This window comes from Mobula hypostoma, chromosome 24, assembly GCF_963921235.1.
Source record: "Mobula hypostoma chromosome 24, sMobHyp1.1, whole genome shotgun sequence".
NCBI classification, from domain to species: domain Eukaryota; kingdom Metazoa; phylum Chordata; class Chondrichthyes; order Myliobatiformes; family Myliobatidae; genus Mobula; species Mobula hypostoma.
In genome coordinates, this window is record NC_086120.1 from 50,918,834 (window position 1) to 50,933,290 (window position 14,457).

Here is a 14,457-nt window from a genome sequence, read left to right on the forward strand (position 1 = left end):
TACACCCTTCCTCATTCCCTGTCACTCTCACTGTTGAACTTGAACGCATGCAAAGTCATTACCCACGCGAGGTCATCAGTCAGTCATTAAACTACAACTACTCGATGAGTAAAAAACAAACGTCGCTTGTGAGTTTCTTTGGAAGAGATGGTAGGGGGCATAAAAGGCCTAACGACTGATGCAGAGACAGCTGAGGCCGAGACTGCAAAAAAAAAAGAAAGCTTCCTTCAACAGAAAATACGACGAGTTGTACATAAAATATGGCTTTATTGCGACCAGTGACTCGCACGCTCTGTGTGTGATATGTGGAGACAAGCTGTCTAATGAGGCAATGAAGCCCTCAAAACTGCTTCGGCACCTTGAGTCTAAGCACCCCGCACTCAAAGACAAACCCGTTGAGTTTTTTGAGCGGAAAAAACGTGAGCAAGCGGAACAGAAGCAAGTGCTGAGAGCCAGCATCTCCACAAATGCTGCTCTGAGAGCGTCGTACTTAGTGGCTAGCCGTATTGCTGAGGCTAAGAAGCTTTTCACTGGTGGTGAAGAATTGATTCTGCCTGCTGCCAAGGACATGTGCCGTGAACTGTTGGGAGAAGCTGCAGCTAACAAGATGGCACAGGTTTCTCTTTCAGCTACCACAGTTTCAAGGAGAATCAATGACATAGTGGAGGACATTGAAGCACAGCTTTTGGAATAGCTTAACAAGTCTGGTTTCACTACCTGAGTCACAGAGGTTACTCCTGAATGCCAGTCTACACACTGTGTCACACACAGGGAAATGCTGGCTAGCCAAAAAATGTCACCTGATCTTAACAGTGTATTGAGTGATGTTGTTGAAGTTATCAATCACATCAAAGCAAAGCCCCTAACTCACATCTGTTTGAGCAGCTTTGCGAGGAAATGGATGCAGAGCACAAACGCCTTCTCTTACACACTGAAATCAGGTGGCTATCAAGGGGGAGGGCCCTGGCCAGGGTTTTTGAGTTAACAGAAGCTACAGAGATTTCTTTCAGGAAAAACGTCACCACTGGCAGCACACTTCAGTGACGAGAAGTGGATAGCAAAACTCGCTTATCTGTGTGACATCTTCAACCTGCTCAATGAACTCAACTTGTCACTTCAGGGGAGAATGACAACTGTCTTCAAGTTGGCAGATAAAGTGTCTGCTTTCACAGCCAAACTGGAACTGTGGGGACGGCGAGTGGACAGGGGCATATTTGACATGTTCCCAACATTAGCTGGGAATTTGGGAGAGACTGAGGCTGCATCGTCCTTCTCACAGCTGGTGCGCGATCACCTGTCTTCACTGTCGACAGAATTCGAGCATTACTTCCCAACCGCAAATGACCCAAGACGTTCAAAGGAATGGGTCCGTGACCCATTTGTGAATATCCCCGGTGAATCATCCATGTCAGTGCGGGAAGAAGATCAACTCCTCGAGCTTGCAAGTGACGGTGGGCTGAAAAGTACGTTTGACATAACATCTCTGCCAGCATTCTGGATCAAAGTCAAGGCTGAATATCCGGAGATAACCACCAAAGCACTGAAAACGTTGCCTCCATTTCCGACATCATATCTCTGTGAAGTGGAGTTTTCTGCAATGAATGCAACGAAAACTAAATTTTGGAATAGACTGGGCATAAGGAACCCCCTTATGACTTATAATTGACTTATCACTATATTCATGCGAGGAAAATATGCACTGTGTGTTCAATATTAAATTTGTTAGATAAACCCTTTTAGAAACAAAATTGAGTGTATTAGCCACTGATAAGTGACTTATAGTTGACATATCACCTATACTCCGGCCATGATTAACACACACCGACCCCCCCCCCCCCGTCAGCCGGTCCGCAAGAATATTGTCAATATTAAACCGGTCCGTGGTGCATCCACAAACTTTGCCACAAAGCCGTCAATTCCATTATCTAAATCATTAACAAACCATGTGAAAAGTAGCGGTCCCAATACTGACCCCTGAGAAACACCACTAGTCACTGGCAGCCAACCAGAAAAGGCCCCTTTATTCCCACTCACTGCTTCCTGCCTGTCAGCCCTTCCTCTATCCACGCCAGTGTCTTTCCTGTAACACCATTGGATTTTATCTTGTGAAGCAGCCGCATGTGTGGCACCTTATCAAATGCCTTCTGAAAATCCAAGTCAATGACATCCACTGCCTCTCCTTTGTCCACCCTTGCTTGTTACTTCCTAAACAGATTTGTCAGGCAAGATTTACCCTTACAGAAGTCATGCTAACTTTGACTTCTTTTATCATTAGTCTCCCAGTACCCTGAAACCTCATCCTTAATAATGGACTTCAGCACTTTCCCAGCCACTGAGTTTAGGCTAACTGGCCTACAATTTACTTTGTTTTGCCTTCCTCCCTTCTCTGGGAGAAGTGGAATTTGCAATTTTCCAGTGCTCCGGGACCATGGCAGAATCAAGTGATTCTTGATAGATCGTGACCAGTACATGTGATATCTCTTCTGCAACCTCTCTCAGGACTCTGGGATGTGGTCCATCTAGTCCAGGTGACTTATCCACCTTAAGACCTTTAAGTTTGCCAAACACATTTTCCTTTGTAATAGCAATGGCACTCACTCCTGCTCCCTGACACTCACGGTCCTCTAGCACACTGCTAGTGTCTTCCACAGTGAAGACAGATGCAAAGTACTCATTAAGTTCATCGGCCATTTCTTTGTCCCCAATTACTACCTCACCAGAATCATTTTCTAGTGTCCAATGTTTACTCCCACCTGCCTTTACTCTTTGTATAACTGAAAATACTCTCAATATCCTGCTTTATATTATTGGTTAGTTTGCCCTCATATTTCATCTTTTCCCTTCTTATAGATTTTTTAGTTGCCTTTTGTTGGATTTTAAAAGCTTCCCAATCATCTAACTTTCCACTCACTTTTGCTACTTTATATGCCCTGTCCTGGGCTTTTATGCAGTCTTTAATTTCCTTTGTCAGCCATGGTTGCCTACCTGCTGCCATTTGAAAGCAACTTCTTCTGTGGGACATATCTATCCTGCATGCAGAAATTTCAGCCACCTCTGCTCTGCCATCATTCCCACCAGTATTCCCCTCCAATCCACCTGGGCAAGATCCTCTCATGCTTTTGTAATTCCCTTTATTCCATTGCGTACTTATTTATGTGACTTTTGCTTCTGCCTCTCAAACTGCAGTATGAATTCAATCATATTATGATCACTGCCTCCTAAGGGTTCCTTTACATTAAGCTCCCTAATACGACCTGGGTTATTACACAACACCAAGTCTAAAATAGCCATTGTAATTTCTTAACTCCATCCACAAAGGTTCCAAATTCTCTGACCCTATGTCACCTCTTCCAAAAGATGTAATTCTGTCTCTTACAGAACCACACCACCACTTATACCTTCCTACCAGTCCTTTCGATAAAAAGTATACCCTCTGATGTTAAGCTCCCAACTATGGCCTCCTTTCAGCCACTACTTCCAGTGATGTCCACAACATCATATCGGCCAGTCTTTAATTGCACCACAAGTTCTTCCACCTTATTCCAAATGCTGTGCACACCCCTTGTCCTGCATTCTTCGCCCTTTTGAATTTTGCATCTGTGGTACAGTTTAGCTCTTTGTTCTGTCTGCATTTATACACAATTATTGGCTTCTCCTTCCTTATATTCATGTTACACACAGCATCTACTTGTAAACCTGCTCCTCATCCTCAGCTCTATCATGCTGGTTCCCATCCTTCTGCCATATTAGTTTAAACCACTCCCAATAGCTCTCTAGTAAACCTGCCAACAAGAATATTGGCCCCCTTGGATTCAAGTGCAACCCATCCCTTTTGTACAGGTCACACCTGCCCCAGAAGAGGTCCCAATTATCGAGAAATCTGAATCCCTGCTCCCTGCTCCAATTCTTCACCCACCTCATTCTATTCCTATCCTCACCGTTGCGTGGTGCGGGCAGCAATATTAAGATTACTAGCCTTGAGATCTTGCTTCTCAGCTTCCTTCCTAACACTCCTCCCTTTTTCTACCTATGCCGTGTACCATTATGTACCACAACTTCTGGCTGCTCACCCTCCCTTTACAGGATATTGTGGACATGTTCAGAAACATCGCGGACCCTGCCACCTGGGAGGCGAACTACCATCCGTGTTTCTCTTTCACATCTACAGAATTGCCTATCTGTCCTCCTAACTATAGAGTCCCCTATTATTGCTGCAATCCTCTTCAATTCCCTACCCTACCCTTCTGAGCCATAGGCCCAGACTCAGTACCAGAGGCATGGCCACTGTTGCTTCCCCCAGGTAAGTCTCTTACCGCCCCCCCCCCCCCAAAACACTGCTGAAAAAGGAGTACTTATTGTTGACGGGGACAGCCACAGGGGTGCTCTCCACTATCTAACATTCCCCCTTCCCTCTCCTGATAGTCACCCATTTATGTCTCCTGTACCCTTGGGCAGACTACCTCTCTGTACCTCCTGTCTATCACTGCTTCACTTTCCCTAGCAAGCCAACGGTCATCGAGCTGCAGCCCTAGTTCCTTAAGGGCTCTTTGTGACCTCCTGGAATATGACATGCCTTGCTCTTGGAGTGATTTTTTAGGTTGACCTCTCCTGGAGAAAGTAACAATGGTATTGAATTTCCTCCATTTGTATACCATATGCCTGACTGAATTAGTGGAGCCCAAGATCTTTAGGAATGGTTTTGGATCCTTTTCCAGCCTAGTGAGCATCAACAACTTTTTCTGAGGTTCTCAGAAATCTCCTTTGATCATTGCATGGCACACTTACCAAAACGTGTGTGGTGAAGATCAGACTTTGATAGTGAAGACCTGGGTTTATGTTCTTTAAATAGGGCAGGACATCTCACACTCACACCTGATTGTCAACCCAATGATTAAAACACCTGACTGTCATACCCACTTTAAATGAAATGATAATCCTGGAGGTTCACATTTTTTCCAACAAATACATATAATATTGGATCATCTTTCTCAATAAATAAACAAATGAACAAGTCTAATTTTTTTTGTGTTATTTGTTTAATTGGGTTCTCTTTATATAGTTTTAGGACTTGTGTGAAGATCTGATTACATATTAGGTCATATTTATGCAGAAATAGAGAGCATTCTACAGAGTTTACAAACTTTCTAACACCACTGTAGATGTTGCCTGACCTGCTGAGTTCCTCCAGCATTTTGTGTGCGCACCTCTGGATCTCCAGCATCTGCAGAGGCTCATGTGTCCATAACCTTTATAACTTTTTTGAATACCTCATAACATGTGAAGCTAATGCCATGTTTCCATGGCAGTGGAGACTGGTAGGAAAATGGTTGAGTTTATGCTGTTTTGAGTCATACACACTTCAAGCTATGAAAAGGGAATACTCAGTAGAGCTATGGGAACATTGGAATTCAAGTTCAAGTTTATTGTCATTCAACTGCACACATGTATACTGCCAAACAAAGCAATCTAGACCAAGATGCACAATACATATAATTCACACATACAACACCAAGTAACATTACCCCAAATAAATTAACAAATAATAAGGTGCATTTACGATACAAGTTAAGAAGTGAACAGTATAACACTTCTAGCAGTTCATGCATACTGAGACCTGGGTGATGGCAGGGAGCTCAGTAGTCTTATGGCCTTGGCGAAGAAGCTGGTTTCCATTCAAACAGTTCTTTTCCAAATGGTACAGTACCTCCTACCTGATGGTGTGGGCGGGGGGGAGGGAGGGCTCAAGGAGATTGTTCGATGGATGGGAGGGATCATTGACAATGCTAAGGACCCTATATGACAAATATCTCAAATGGGTGGAATGGAGACCCCAATGATCCTCTCAACAGTCCTCGCAATTGTTTGTAGGAACTTTAAGTTCAGATGTCTTGCAATTCTTGTACCAGACCATGATACAGCTGGTCAGGGTACTGGGAAAGAGCTGGGATTTGGGACTAACTGGATTGTGCTTGGGAGAAGTCAGCAGAATGTTGATGGGCTGAATATCCTTCTATTATGCAATCCTTGTCTCTGATTCTAATGCTGCCGAGGCTCAATTAACAAAAGCCTTTACTGATTGTTCCTGTTTTCAGTATGAGGATCACACCGGGGGTGCATTAGCCAACGAAATGCCTGGGGAGCTTCAAAAGATCTTTATTGATCTGATCTCCTGCATCACTGGGCCTGCCAATTGGATAGTGGAGTTTAATGAAACAATACTGGCCTGATTATAGCTTTTATATGGTTAATTGTGAACGGTAAGGGGATCACCATATCTAGCAAATTCTTTGCAATTGAAAGGAGGTTTTCCTTTGGACTGGATGAGAATGTCTTTCCTGACACACTGCAGCCTTGTCGTGAGTTGTATAGCCCGACCCCACAGCTGTGATAAAGACACTGGGGACTGGAGAACAGGCGTGGCCAAATGGCATCTCTTTGTGGATGAGTCAGAACTGGAAAATTCCACTCGCTCCCCGGCCAGGAGAGAGTTACTTCCCAGTCCTTGAAAATTGGGGGAAAAGAAAACAAAGCAAGCAGTCGTTTTTGAGTTGCATCAGAATTTTAACCCTGTCCTTCTCGTGTTCCTGCTTCCAGTTATAGTGTGATGCCTCACAGAATGAGGCCATTCACACCATCACCTCTTCCGTCCCTTTTCTTAACATCCCTATAGCTCTTTTGCCTCCTCCTCCCCCATCCCAGAGAATTTGCCAGACCTAATGAAGAGTCTAGGCCTGAAACATCAATTATTTCCATAGATGCTGAGTTCCTCCAGCATTTTATGTGTGTTACCCAATGATGCAGTTTATAATCACTTGCAGCCCCTGTTGCATTTATTGCTGATTGTCCTGTATGTCCAGCCCCTATATCCATCTCTCATTTGCAACATCACCTTGGCAGCTATCCTGTTAAAATTTTCTACAACACTGAGGAGGGCATTCAGAATTGGATTTACCATCACTACTGGTGTGTGGTGAAAATTGTTTTGTGACAGCAGTACAGGGAAGATGTAAAAATTACTAAGTGACAATAATAAATGAATAAGTAGTGTGAAAGAGGAGCAGTGAGGTACTGTTCCTGAGTTCAGAAATCTGATGCCAGGGGGAAGAATCTGTTCAAAAGCATAGTTGGTGCATCTTCAGGCTCCTGTACCTCCTTCCTGATGGTTGCAATGAGAAGACAACAGGTGAGTGCCCTTAATGATGGATGCTGCCTTCATATTTTTAAAGCAACATGCACAAAATACTGGAAGAACTCAGCAGGTCATGCAGTGTCTATGGAATTGAATAAACAGTCGACGTTTCGGGCCGAGACCCTTCATCACAGCTGGAAAGGAAGCGGGCGGGGAGAGAGGAAGGAGGATAGCTAGAAGATGATAGATGAAGGCAGGTGTGTGGGAAAAGTAAAGGGCTGGAGAGGAAATAATCTGATAGGAGAGGAGAGTGGACCATAGAAAAAAAGGAAGGAGGAGGGGACCCAGGAGAGTGATAGGCAGGTGAAAAAAGGGAAAAGGCCAGAGAGGGGAATAGAAGGGGAGGGGAGGAGAATTTTTTTTTTAAACCAGCAGGAGAAATCAATATTCATACCAGGTAGGAGGTGTTGCTCCTCCATGCAATGGCAGAAGAGGAGGCCATAGGCCAGCATGTTGGAATGGGAATAGGAATTAAAATGTTTGGCTGCTGGGAAGTTCGGCTGTTAGTGGATGGAGCGGAGGTGTTTGACAAAGCGGCCCCCCAGTGTACGGGAGGCTGCATCAGGAGCACTGGACAGATTTGCAGGTGAAGTGTTGCCTCGCCTGGTTTGGGGCCCTGAATGGAGGTGAGGGAGGAGGCAAATGGGCAACAGAATCACAGAGGGAACGATCTCTTTGGTGATGGCAGAAGTATTTTGAAGATGTCCTCAATGATGGGGAGGCTAGTGCCTATGATGGAACTGACTTAGTCTCCAACCCTTTTCAGTTTTTTTCCAATCCTGTGCATTGGTGTCTCCATAACAGATGGTGATACAACGAGTCACAATGCTCTCCACTGCAAATCTGTAAATATTTACTAGAGTCTTCGATGATACACAAAATCTTCTCAAACTTCGAATGAAGTATAGCCACTGTCATGCCTTCTTTGTGATTACCAGGAAGTCACTTTTCACTCTTCAATCTTTTAAAGAAAAAAAATCCTCTTTCCTGATCAGTCTTTGTCTATATGGGTGAAGGGAATATTGGAAATTAAAAATCCTTGGGAGAAGCCTTCTGTAAATGAACTTATTCAGTGAGCAAGGCCACCAAATATGTGTGCTGAATATCCACCTTGCCTACCTAATTTTATTTCTTATGTTTTCCCAGAAATGGAACTCATTTATATTGTTCCAACATAGTGAGATCTAATGATTAGGATCTAATAAAAAATTACTACTTTGCTGCAGTAATTCACCCGAGTGCTTCACTTTTACATTGGTCCCGTGCCAAAGCAGCAGCAATGTCTTCCAGTAATGGAAGACAAATCAATAAATACTGTAGAGAAAGCAAATGGGCAACAGCCCACAAATAAATCTGCGACCTCTCAGCACCATCCTTATGATCTCAGAGTCAACTGGCCCACTGCAACTTGTAAATAATAGCGAAACGAGCCCATTTTTCACCAGAAAAGATACTGTTGACCCAAGTTCTTAGTCCATTTCTGCTGGACGGATAATTGATAGCCAGAGGGCACGGTTTAACAACTATGGGCAGATCTGGCAGGGATGAATTTGTTATAATGCATTGAGTTACAATCACATTTTCTGCCCAAAAACCATGAATCAAGATTCAGTTGTAACTTTCAAAAGGCTATCATAAGCTTACTTTGAAAGGAAAAATTTACTGGAGTATGAGTACAAATGAGAGTGCTGGGACTAGAGGATTCTCAACTGAGTGGTGTAAGAATCCAGAGGAAACACACTAGGTCATGGAGAGAACATACAAGTTCCTTGCAGACAGTGACGGAATAGAACCCTGATCGGTGATTAACTCACAATCAGGTTTAACATCACTGACATATGTCATGAAATTTGTTGTTCTGTGGCAGTAGTACATTGCAATACATAATAAGAACTATAAATTACACTAAGAAATATATATAAAACCAGGAAATCAGATATGATGTCCAGAGGGCTATTTCAAGGGCGAAGAGACAATTTCGAACGAGTTTGGAGGTGACATCGGATGCACGGCAACTCTGGCAGGATCTACAAGATATTATTTCCTACAAAGCGAAACCCAATAGCATGAATGACAGCGATGCTTCATTACCAGGTGAACTCAATGCCCTCTATGCCCACTTTGAAAGAGAGAACACAACTACCTGTTGACCTGATGACCCTGTGATCTCTGTCTCAGAGGCTGATGTTAAAGAGAGTGAATCCTCACAAGGCTGAAGGTCCCGATGGAGTACCAGGTAAGGCTCTGAAAAGCTGTGCCAACCAACTAGCGGGAGTATTCAAGGACATTTTCGACCTCTCACTGCTATGGGCAGAAGTTCCCACTTGCTTCAAAAGGGCAACAATTATACCTGTGCCTGAGAAGAATAATGTGAGCTGACTTAATGACTATAACCTGGTAGCACTCACATCAACAGTGATGAAATGCTTTGAGAGATTGGTCATGACTAAACTGAACTCCTGCCTCAGCAAGGACCTGGACCCATTGCAATTTGCCTATCACCACAATAGGTCAACGGCAGATGCAATCTCAATGGCTCTCCACACAGCTTTAGATAACCTGGACAACACAGACACCTGTGTCAGGATGCTGTTCATTGACTATTTATTACCATCATTCCCACAATCCCGATTGAGAAGTTGTAGAACCTGGGCCTCTGTACCTCCCTCTGCAATTGGATCCTCGACTTCTTAACCAGAAGACCACAATCTGTGCGGATTGGTGATAACATCTCCTCCTCGCTGACGATCAACACGGGTACACCTCAGGGGTGTGTGCTTAGCCCACTGCTCTACTCTCTGTATACACATGACTGTGTGGCTAGGCATAGTTGAAATATCATCTATAAATTTGCTGATGATACAACCATTGTTGGGAGAATCTCAGATGGAGACGATAGGGCGAACAGGAGTGAGATATGCCAACTAGTGGAGTAGTTTCACAGCAACAACCTGGCGCACAATGTCAGTAAGATGAAAGAGCTGATTGTGGACTTCAGGAAGGGTAAGATGAAGGAACACATACTAATCCTCATAGAGGGATCAGAAGTGCAGAGAGTGAGAAATTTCAATTTCCTGGGTGTCAAGATCTCTGAGGATCTAACCTGGTCCCAACATATTGATGTAGTTATAAAGAAGGCAAGACAGCGGCTGTACTTCATTAGGAGTTAGAAAAGATTTGGCATGTCAACAAATACACTCAAAAACTTCTGTAGATGTACTGTGGAGAGCATTCTGACAGGCCGTCTGGTATGGGGTGGGGGGGGGGGTGCGGTTGCTACTGCACAGGACCAAAAGAGGCTGCAGAGGATTGTAAATCTAGTCAGCTCCATCTTGGGTACTAGCCTACAAAGTACCCAGGACATCTTCAGGGACCGGTGTCTCAGAAAGGCAGCATCAATTATTAAGGACCTCCAGCACCCAGGGGAAGCCCTTTTCTCACTGTTACCATCAGGTAGGAGGTACAGAAGCCTGAAGGCACACACTCAGTGATTCAGTAACAGCTTCTTCCCCTCTGCCATCCGATTCCTAAATGGACATTGAACCCCTGGACACTAACTCACTTTTTAAAAAATATACAGTATTTCTGTTTTTTGCACGTTTATTTAATCTATTCAATATACGTATACTGTAATTGATTTACTTTATTATTATTTTTTAATTTTAATTATTATTATTTTCTCTTCTAGACTGTATTGTATTGAACTGCTACTGCTAAGTTAACAAATTTCACGTCACATGACGGTGATAATAAAACAGATTCTGATTCTGAAAATAAAGCTGAGGGTAAGGTCAACAGTCTTAGTGATGTAGCAGATTCAGGGTTTGAAATTGAGGAGAACGTGAGGGCTACAGAGGGAAATCAGTAGGGAAACCCCTGACAAATAATGTGGAAAAATGCGAACTGTCCATTTTGACAAAAATATAAAAAATCTTTTCTAAGTGGTGAGAGATTCCAGAGGTCTAATTTTTGCAAATTTCCTGCTGTCCTTGTGCATCAGTCACTCAGTGTTTGTATGCAGCTACATCAAGTAATGGTGAGGAAAGTCAAATACAAACGTTGAGAAGTGGTGCTTTCGTTATATGGAGCGTTAGACCTTAAGAACATGAGAAATAGGAACAGAATCAGACAGTTCAGCCCATCATGGCTGATTTATTATCCCTCTCAACCCCATTCTCCTGCCTTCCCCCTGTAGCCTTTGACGCCTTGACTAATTAAGAACCTATCAACCTCTGCTTTAAATTATTGACTTGGCAATGAATTCCAGAGATTCCCTACCTCTGGTTGAAGTAATTCCTCCTCATCTCTGTTCAAAATGGACATCCCTCTGAGGCTGTGCTCTCTGCTCCAAGACTCCCCCACTACAGAAAAAATCTGGAATATTTGGTCTTCTATTTAAGGAAGAATAGACAAGTTTCTATACAAATGCCCCAAATGGATGGGTTGGCTGATGAGGAAGACTTGCACAAGCTAGGTTTGCATGTATTGGATTTTAGAAGAGTGAGAAGGGCCTTGACTGAAACATCAGATCATGAAAGGTCTTTAAAGAATGGATGTGGACAGCATATTTCCTCTTCGAAATATCTAGAGCAAGGGATGGTATGGTACTGGAGTAGCTGGCGTAACACTTGACAGCACCAGTGCTCAGCATTCAAAACTTGCTGCTGTCTGTAAGGAGTTTGTATGTTTTCTGTGACTGTGTGGCTTAACTCCAGGTGCTCTAGTTTGTCCCCTCCCTATAGGTTAGGATAACTTACGGGCATATTATGTTGGTGCCAGAAGCATAACGACACTTGACGGCTGCCCTTACGCATCCGCAGATTGTTGGTCATTGACACAAACAGCACGTTTCACTGTATGTTTCAATGTACATGTGAGAAATGAGCCTATCTCTAAGTTTATGGTGCGAAACTTGCAGCAGCATAGACATAAAAATTACTATACTGCAAAAATAAATAAGTAGCACAAAAGAAAAAGGACTATGTGTAATCCAAGTCCCATGTCTCCAGGTATGCAACCACAGGCATTACGTCAGCTTGGTTTGACTGTTCTCACCTCGGCCCTTAACATCAACTGTACTCTTTCCATAGCTGCTGCCTGGCCTGCTGAGTTCCTCCAGCATTTTGTGTGTGTGTTTGGACTTCCAGCATCTGCAGATTTTGTCTTGTTTTAAGTTCTTGATTAGTAAGGATGTCAAAGGTTACAGGGAGAAGGGAGGAGCATGGGTTTGCTGGGAAAATAATCAGCCGTGATTGAATGGTGGAACAGGCTTATAGGTTGAGTAGCCTAGTTCTGCTCCTAAGTCTTGTAATCTGTCCCTGTAGGTTGCGTCCTCGACTCATACAGTTGTGTGAGTTTCAGCGTGTAAATGACTGAAGCATGGCTTCAGCTGACTGTGTCTGGAATTCTGGAATTCCTGTTGTTTCCACCTCTTTGTCCTCCTTTGGAAAAATCTCTCCCATGTCTCAGTGTCCAGTATTGTTATTCATTCTACAAAGTGCTGTGGGATATTTTTACTGTGTTTCATGTTTTACATACAAGTTGTGACAGAGATATCCATTATCATTTCAGGGGACAGTAGCTAAAGTTTTGAAGCGTCAAGGTTATAGACACAGAGAGAGAGAGAGCAGAGCTGTAGGTTTACATTTGCGTTACTCTGGCACAGAGTCAATGCTGTTTCATCTCTGGTGAACATGGCTTTATGCACTTCTTTTTATTTATGTAGAGATATAGTGCAGAACAGACCCATCTGACTCTTCGAGCTGCACCACCAGCAGCGCATCGATTTAACCCAAGTCTAATCACGGAACAATTTACAATGACCAATTACCTACTAACTGGAACATGTTTGGACTTTGGGAGGAAACCAGAGCACTTGGAGGAAACCCACATGCACACGGGGAAAAACGTATAGACAAGATGGTGGAATTTAACTCAGAACTCCATCCTGCATTAACCATCACACTTCTGTGGAACCTAACTGACTCAGAAATGTTCGACTATTTTATTTGTGAGTGTAAATCTCAGATAATGTTGTCAAGCAAATCTTTAAGCTTGTTGGGATCTAATAATGCCAATCAGATACCCAATTCCAGGAAAGGGCTACTATCAACATTCTCTGTAGATCAAACAACATAGTCCCAGTCAGGATGGTGATCCACGAGACGGGACTGTTTGGACAGTACCAGTCAGGATGGTGATCTACAAGACGGGACTGTTTGGACAGTACCAGTCAGGATGGTGGTCTGCGAGATTGGGACTGTTTGGAAAGTCCCAATCAGGATGGTGATCCACGAGATGGGACTGTTTGGACAGTCCCAGTCAGGTTAGTGGTCCACGAGATGGGACTGTTTGGACAGTCCCAGTCAGGTTAGTGGTCCACGAGATGGGACTGTTTGGACAGTACCAGTCAGGTTAGTGGTCTACAGGATGGGACTGTTTGGAACACTGTAAACGAGGTAGAATAGCAGACCACGGATGTGTGGTCATTGCCAGCGTCAACATATACTGCATCGGCTGTCACAGAGATCTTGATGAGTTTTCTGGACTTTCATTACAGATATGTTCTTTAGCCATGTTTAAAAGATGTATATGAATTACTGTTTCTTTCATGACGTGTGTTTTATCCTCTTACAGGTGTCCCCCACTTTTCAAACGTTCGCTTTACGAAACCTCACTGTTACAAAAGACCTACATTAGTTACCTGTTTTCGCTAAGAGAAGGTGTTTTCACTGTTATGAAAAAAAGGCAGCGCGTGATAAAAAGCAGTGCGCGAAAAAAGGCAGCCGCTCTTCCCCGGATTCGGAATGGCATTCTCGCAGGCGTTGCTTAAACACGTGCCTGTGAGCAGCTGTTAGCAAGATGAGTTCTGAGGTATCGGAAAAGCCTGAAAGAGCTCGTAAGGGTGTTAGACTTAGCGTAAAACTGGACATAATTAAGCATTTTGATCGTGGTGAATGAAGCAAGGACAAAGTGAGTTTGGCTTGTGGAAGTTGACGAAGATGATGTTGAAGAGGTTTTGGCATCTCATGACCAAGAACTGATAGATGAAGAGCTGATGCAGTTGGAAGAGGAAAGAATAACAATCGAAACCGAATGCAGTAGTGAACAGACCGAAAGTGAAGTTGTCCAGGAACTGAACGTGAAGCAACTGCGTGAGATTTTTGCTGCAATGATAAAGTACGACTTCAATTTTGAAAGGGTACGTCAGTTTAGGGCATATTTGCAGAATGGTTTGAGTGCTTACAAAGGAAAATGCGCGAGGCTAA

The 14,457-nt window shown here is 43.5% G+C and overlaps 1 protein-coding gene across 1 annotated transcript in view; it reads left to right on the plus strand.

Moving 5' to 3' along the window:
- gatad2ab (GATA zinc finger domain containing 2Ab) overlaps window positions 1–14,457 on the plus strand; it is a 212,835-nt gene that overhangs the window by 30,812 nt on the left and 167,566 nt on the right. The window lies entirely within an intron of this gene.